The sequence below is a fragment of the Amblyraja radiata genome, chromosome 11 (assembly GCF_010909765.2).
Source record: "Amblyraja radiata isolate CabotCenter1 chromosome 11, sAmbRad1.1.pri, whole genome shotgun sequence".
Lineage (NCBI taxonomy): Eukaryota > Metazoa > Chordata > Chondrichthyes > Rajiformes > Rajidae > Amblyraja > Amblyraja radiata.
In genome coordinates, this window is record NC_045966.1 from 53,638,707 (window position 1) to 53,646,173 (window position 7,467).

The following is a 7,467-nucleotide window of genomic DNA, read 5'->3' on the forward strand; positions in this document are numbered from 1 at the left end:
ATCTTGGTGCTCCCCTCCTTTCCACACTGACCCAGTCCATTTTAGTTGTTGACCTGTCTGACCAGATATACAATGCAGGTTGCAGCAGTACAAAAATGTATTCATATGATAACACAATATACTGTACAAACTAAGCCAAGCTTGGGCTACATAAAGTTCTACAAAAATGCAATACAACATCTATTTTAATATTTCACAAGTTAAATGTATCAAAGTTCCAATATTCATGACCTGAAAGGCATTTTTCTACATTTCATTTTCGCAAAATCACTGATAACATCCTCGAAATTAATACTTCTCAGAATGTCTGCTTGAATTGTTAATATACACAGTGAGTCGAGTCTTTCTTGAAGCATAACTGATCTATTTGGGTTTTTTACACGTTTCAGTTGTGAGAAAGACCTCTCTGTTGTGCAGTTGGTGACCATTAATGTTAAAAATATTCTTAAGGCAATTTCAACATTTGGAAAGGCACTCTCTAGTTTGTCTTCTGTAATTGTGTTGTAAAGTTCCATGTGAGTGAAAGATGTTTTCTTGGTTGTTTTAAACTTATGAAGAACATATGAATGGAACTGCTGAAGCTCTGTAGACAAAGTGTTGTTCATGTCATCTGGATAAGCATCAATAAGTGTCTGACAAGTCTTTGAGTACCTTTCACTTTCTGATAATTGGCACCTTGTTGGGTGGCATTAGGAACATCTGTCAGACAAGAGAATCTGTCTGCTATTTCAGTGTACACCTTTCGTCTCCTCCTCATTTCCGTTTCTAACTTTTCAACAATTACATAAAAAGTGGAGATACAGAATTTGTCTCTGGCACTGAGAATGACCTCTGGTGCATTTCCATCGTTGGGCATTCTCTTTCTTATACGCTTACGCGTTTGAGTTGCTTTGTATTCTACATCAGGGAGCATGTCCTTTGCAAGTGATTCAAATCTCTCAAACTCATCTCTTGATGTGTGCAACTGGTCTGCCAATGATGAATACAAATCTGCACATGTTTGCAAGATCACATTTTCACTTTGAAGAAGTTGACTTGTTCTATGAAACTTTTCTAAAGTTTCATTCCAAAAATTCAGCATGAACACAAATTCCAGTTCTTGCATCTTGTTTGCAATATTCTTTGCCTCCCTTCTAGTGTCACCTTTTTGCAACTGGTCATCTGATAAATCTTCCAAAGCTTCCAGAATCTTGAAGAAAGTTGATAATTGCTGCAGTTGCCACAGCATGTGCTTCCCATCTGGTGTCTGAAAGTGATTTCAACACTTTTTCATTTCCAATGCAATCTTTGAGAATTCTCCACCGAGCAGTTGAGGCTGAAAAGAATGTGTAGAGCAGTTGTACAGTGGAAAATAAATCTACTGCAACTTGACAGCAATCCACAGCACTTCGTCCAACTAAATTTAGTGAATGAGCTGCACAGGGTACATAAATGGCAAACTGATTTGCATCCAAAAGTTTTTGCTGCATGCCATTGTAACGTCCAGACATGTTGGCAGCATTGTCGTATGACTGCCCTCTGCATTTAGCAAAATCCAATTTACAATCATCACATAAGTACCTGCTGTGCCATAGCTTCACCAGTGTGGTTTTGTAATTCCAAAAATGTGATAAATCATTCAACTGGCTGTCCATCTTGCAAGTATCTGAGCACTATGCTCAGTTGGTCAACATGCGAAAGATCAGGCGTTGAGTCCACAGACAGACTGAAGTACCCAGAAACATTAATTTCGTCAATGATGACGGAGTGCACTTTCTTTGCCATTAACTCAATAAGTTCCTCACATATCGTTTTGGACAGGTACGAAGGGTTGCCTTTTCCAGCATTGCCATACCGTGATATGTGAGCAGCCAAGAATGGGTCAAACTGACTTATCAATTCGAGTAGCCCCAAATAATTCCCATTATTGAGAGACCCAAATTTTACCACTTTTCCTCGGAATGCCAATCCTCGTTCAGCCAGTGTGCAAATGACTGCTACAACACGCCGAAGCACATTCTCCCAGTAATTGTACTCCTCTTCAATTTGTTTCTCCAGTGGCTGTGTCAAGCCTAAGCCTTGTTTCCGAGTTAAATATGTCAACATGGCATCTCGGTGAGTTGTACTTTTTTCATGGTTGTCAATTACAGCAGTGTTTCGCCAGTCACTGAATCCTTCATTTCTAGCAAAATGCGTTGACCCTTTGGGCGCAAATAGTTTACAAACAAAACAGTAAACTGATTCTTTTGAAGGAGAGTACAACAGCCATTCTCTCTTGTAGTGTTCACCATTGGCTTTTATTCCAAAAAAGAATTTCTGTGAACAGTATCTCTTTGGCTTCCCACTGATGAAATTGCGACACGATTTGTCAAATGGCCCATTGTGGTGCTGACATTCACTGGGTCCACAAGCAACCCAATAAGTCACATCATCACCATAAAATTCATCCCACAAACCTGGGTCCTTAGCTTTGTTCATTTCATCCTTGGTTAGTTCTCTAAACTCCTTGGACAATTCAAAAGCATTTACACATCTTGTCGTAGAACTAGGTCCAGGTTGTGGCACTTCATCATGTGCAACGTCATCATGAAAATCTGGCCTTGCACCAACACTGCCTGTTTCTGATGAAGGAGATAGATTTGATTCACTTGCTGTCTCTGAAGACTGACACTGGTTTTGATCTGGATCATCTTTCTCTGCAGTTTGTAAGAAGAAATCTGTCAGCTTTCCTGTCTTGGCTACAACAGACAGATTCTTTTGCTCATTCTCTTTTGCACGTTTTCTCTTTTGCGCACCACTCAACTGAACACGCTTCATTTTTGACGTTTACATGGGGCTGAAATTAAAAAGGGGCAGAGAGGGTCATTGAAATGACTGTCATGACAACTGAATTTGGCTCCATCATTTTACTTTTAAACACATGCTATGACACTGCACCTCGCCAACAAAAAATAGCTTAAATCAGGCAAAAGTAGACACAAAAAGTCTCAAAAAAGATCGACAGATAAGAGACGGCTATGTATACTAATTAAATAAAGGATCATTGAAGCTGTATGACATCTTACCAGTGCAGTGGTCTTAGATTTCCAAGGAAATCGCACACATCATGTCTGAGGCACAGAGGTCAGTCGAGAATATTCCACAACAGGAAACATGTGACAGTGTTAATGATCTTACTGACCGACAGAGGTCAGAGTGCACTGCGCCAGCAGTGCCCCTTGTGGTACACCTGGGAAGATAACCCTAGGGTGCACCATGATCAAGAAACAGAACATTATGATCAATTTGCACTAGTTTTATCAAAAAAAAAATTTTACAAATATTATTTTTTTTATTTATTTTTTTTATTATTTTTATTAGAAGTACGGTAAATTACAATAACACACAACACATATATCTTAATACATTTTTTGTACCGCTTCAAATTTTTTTTTTTTAAGCTTTAAGAAAAAGATAGAAGTAAGGAAAGTAAAGAAGGTGCGCAAGAGTCGTGAAGTTCAAGAGAGTGTTGGGAAAAGAAAGCCCCTTAGAAAAGAAGTTAGAGAAGGAAGTAAAGTAAGAAAGTAGACCCTAGAAAAGAAAGAAAAAGAAAGTAAGGACAATCGCTCTATTATAACATTAAACTCCGCAGAAAGACTACCAACCATTCATTTGTTTTTTTTTCTTTTCACCCTTTTCCCAACTTTGTGGTGCCCCCTTTGGCCCTGGTGCCCTAAGCACGTGCTTAGTCTGCTTAATGGTTAATCCGCCCCTGCTTCTAAATGCATGCAAGCTCACTCACAGAGACCTTCAGAGCTTCTTCTCAGATATGGCTTCAAAACACAGTCTTTTGATGAATAAAAGATTTATTGTTGATAGAAAGCAGTGAAATACATCCAAGTTTCTTCCGACTCGTTATTGCAATCTTCTTCGAATTCCAGCTTATTACTTTAGACATTAGGAAACTCCTCGTGTCTCCGTAAATCTGGCAAGATCTGCATAATCCCTGCATGATCTCCTTTAGATCTCTCGTGGACCCCACATGATTTCACATGATCTCACATGATCCTGCATGGCCCACATGGTAGAAGGGTCAACCTTCCCCATTGGCTCTCCAAACTAATCTAAAAACTAGCATCTAAGCTCCAAACACGCCCCAAAACACGTCATAAATCCCACCCACAATATAACGGGCAGTCTAAAATTTAAAGGCACATGCCATCCTCAATGACATGCAAAACAGGCCAAATGGCCACTACACTAAGAGCTAAATCTAGCTAACTATAACCATATAACCATATAACAATTACAGCACGGAAACAGGCCATCTCGGCCCTTCTACTCCGTGCCGAACACGTATTCTCCCCTAGTCCCATCTACCTGCACTCAGACCATAACCCTCCATTCCCTTCCTGTCCATATAACTATCCAATTTATTTTTAAATGATAAAATCGAACCTGCCTCCACCACCTTCACTGGAAGCTCATTCCACACAGCCACCACTCTCTGAGTAAAGAAGTTCCCCCTCATGTTACCCCTAAACTTCTGTCCCTTAATTCTCAAGTCATGTCCTCTTGTTTGAATCTTCCCTACTCTCAGTGGGAAAAGCTTATCTACGTCAACTCTGTCTATCCCTCTCATCATTTTAAAGACCTCTATCAAGTCCCCCCTTAACCTTCTGTGCTCCAAAGAATAAAGACCTAACTTGTTCAACCTTTCTCTGTAACTTAGTTGCTGAAACCCAGGCAACATTCTAGTAAATCGCCTCTGTACTCTCTCTATTTTGTTGACATCCTCCCTATAATTAGGCGACCAAAATTGTACACCATACTCCAGAATTGGCCTCACCAATGCCTTGTACAATTTTAACATTACATCCCAATGCTCTGATTTATAAAGGCCAGCACACCAAAAGCTTTCTTTACCACCCTATCTACATGAGATTCCACCTTCAGGGAACTGTGCACAGTTATTCCCAGATCCCTCTGTTCAACTGCATTCTTCAATTCCCTACCATTTACCATGTACGTCCTATTTTGATTTGTCCTGCCAAGATGTAGCACCTCACACTTATCAGCATTAAACTCCATCTGCCATCTTTCAGCCCTCTCTTCCAACTGGCATAAATCTCTCTGTAGACTTTGAAAATCTACTTCATTATCCACAACACCACCTATCTTGTATCATCTGCATACTTACTAATCCAATTTACCACACCATCATCCAGATCTTGTATACACTTATGACTGTACACCAACACACAGTACAAACAGGATCATCAAGTTTGCGGACGGCACGACTGTGGTGGGACTGATAAACAACAACGACGAGTCTGCCTACAGGGATGAAGTCCAAAAACTGACTGTCTGGTGTACCAAAAACAACCTGGTACTCAACCCATCAAAGACAAAAGAACTGGTTGTTGACTTCAGGAGGAAGAGGAGAGAGGAACCTGCTCCCTTATACATCAAAGGAGACATGGTGGAGAGAGTCACTGGCTTTAAGTTCCTGGGAATAAACATCTCCCAGGACCTCAAATGGCAAATGAACACCGTCACTTTCGTGAAGAAGTCACATCAGCGGCTGTGTTTCCTGAGGTCTCTGCGGAGAGCAAACGTCTCACAGCCGCTGCTGCTGTCCTTCTACCGATGCGCCGTGGAAAGTATCCTCTCCTATGGAATCCTGGTGTGGTTTGCTAGCTGTACTGTGGCTGAGAGGAGGGCGCTGCAGGGAGTTATATAAACTGCACAGAGCATTACAAACGCTCAACTGCCCTCCTTGGATGATATATATAGGGCCCGATGCTTGCGCCGTGCCACAAATATCAAGCAGGACACATCCCACCCTGCCAACCACCTTTTCACTCTGCTACCCTCTGGGAGGCGATTCAGGTCTCTGAAGGCTCGCACCGGTAGACTAAAAAATAGTTTCTACCCATGTGCGATAAAAGAGCTAAATTCCAACAGTGAACACTGGGGAAGCAAAATGTAATTCCAAGAAATGCCGCCAAATTCTTTTTAAATACTTATTTATTATTTTACTAATAAGTGTATATATGTGGCAATGGTTGTCGTGTTTGTATTTTTTTTAACCGGAGGAGATGTAATGGAATTTCGTTGCACAGTATTGTGCAATGACAATAAACGTATTAATTCATTCATCATTGATGTACATGACAAACAACAGTGGACCCAACACAGATCCCTGTGGCACCCCACTAGTCACTGGCCTCCAACCTGACAAACAGCCATCCACCATTACTCTCTGGCATCTCCCATTCAGCCACTGTTGAATCCATCTTGCTACTCCACCATTAATACCCAACAATTGAACCTTCTTAACCAACCTTCCATGAGGAACCTTGTCAAAGGTCTTACTGAAGTCCATATATACAACATCCACTGCTTTACCCTCACCAATTTCCCGAGTAACCTCTTCAAAAAATTCAAGACGATTAGTCAAACATGACCTTCCAGGCACAAATCCATGTTGACTGTTCCTAATCAGACCCTGTTTATCCAGATGCTTATATATATTATCTCTAAGTAACCTTTCCATTAATTTGCCCACCATTGACGTCAAACTAACAGGTCTATAATTGCTAGGTTTACTCTTAGAACCCTATTTAAACAATGGAACAACATGCGCAGTACGCCAATCCTCCGGCACTATTCCCATTTCTAATAACATTTGAAATATTTCTGTCATAGCCCCTGCTATTTCTACACTAACTTCCCTCAATGTCCTAGGGAATATCCTGTCCGGACCTGGAGACTTATCCACTTTTATATTTCTCAAAAGTGTCAGTACTTCCTCTTCTTTGAATCTCATAGTTTCCATAGCTACTCTACTTGTTTCCCTTACCTCTCATAATTCAATAACCTTTTCCTTGGTGAATACCGAAGAAAAGAAATTGTTCAATATCTCCCCCATCTCTTTTGGCTCTGCAGATAGCTGTCCACTCTGACTCTCTAATGGACCAATTTTATCCCTCGTTATCCTTTTGCTATTAATATAGCTGTAGAAACCCTTTGGATTTACTTTCACCTTACTTGCCAAAGCAACCTCATATCTTCTTTTAGCTTTTCTAATTTCTTTCTTAAGATTCTTTTTACATTCTTTATACTCCTCAAGCACCTCATTTACTCCATGCTGCCTATAATTATTGTAGATCTCTCTCTTTTTCCGAACCAAGTGTCCAATTTCCCTTGAAAACCATGGCTTTCTTGAACTCTTGAAAACATCCAGTGAATTGGCCTCCACTGCCTTCTGTGGAATAGCATTCCACAGATTCACAACTATCTGGGTGAAAAGGTTTTCCTCATCTCAGTCCTAAATGGCCTAACCCTTATTCTTAAACTGTGACCCCTGGTTCTGGACTCCCCCAACATCGAGAATATTTTTCCTGCATCTAGCCTATCCAATCCTTTAAGAATTTTATGTTTCTATAAGAGCCCCTCTTATCCCTGTAAATTCCAGTGAATACAAGCCCAGTCGACCCATTCTTT

At 40.6% G+C, this 7,467-nt stretch overlaps 1 pseudogene; it reads right to left on the minus strand.

Moving 5' to 3' along the window:
- Positions 1 to 677: 677 nt before the first annotated feature.
- LOC116978649 lies at positions 678 to 3,070 on the minus strand (annotated as a pseudogene).
- Between the last annotated feature and the right edge of the window lie 4,397 nt (positions 3,071 to 7,467).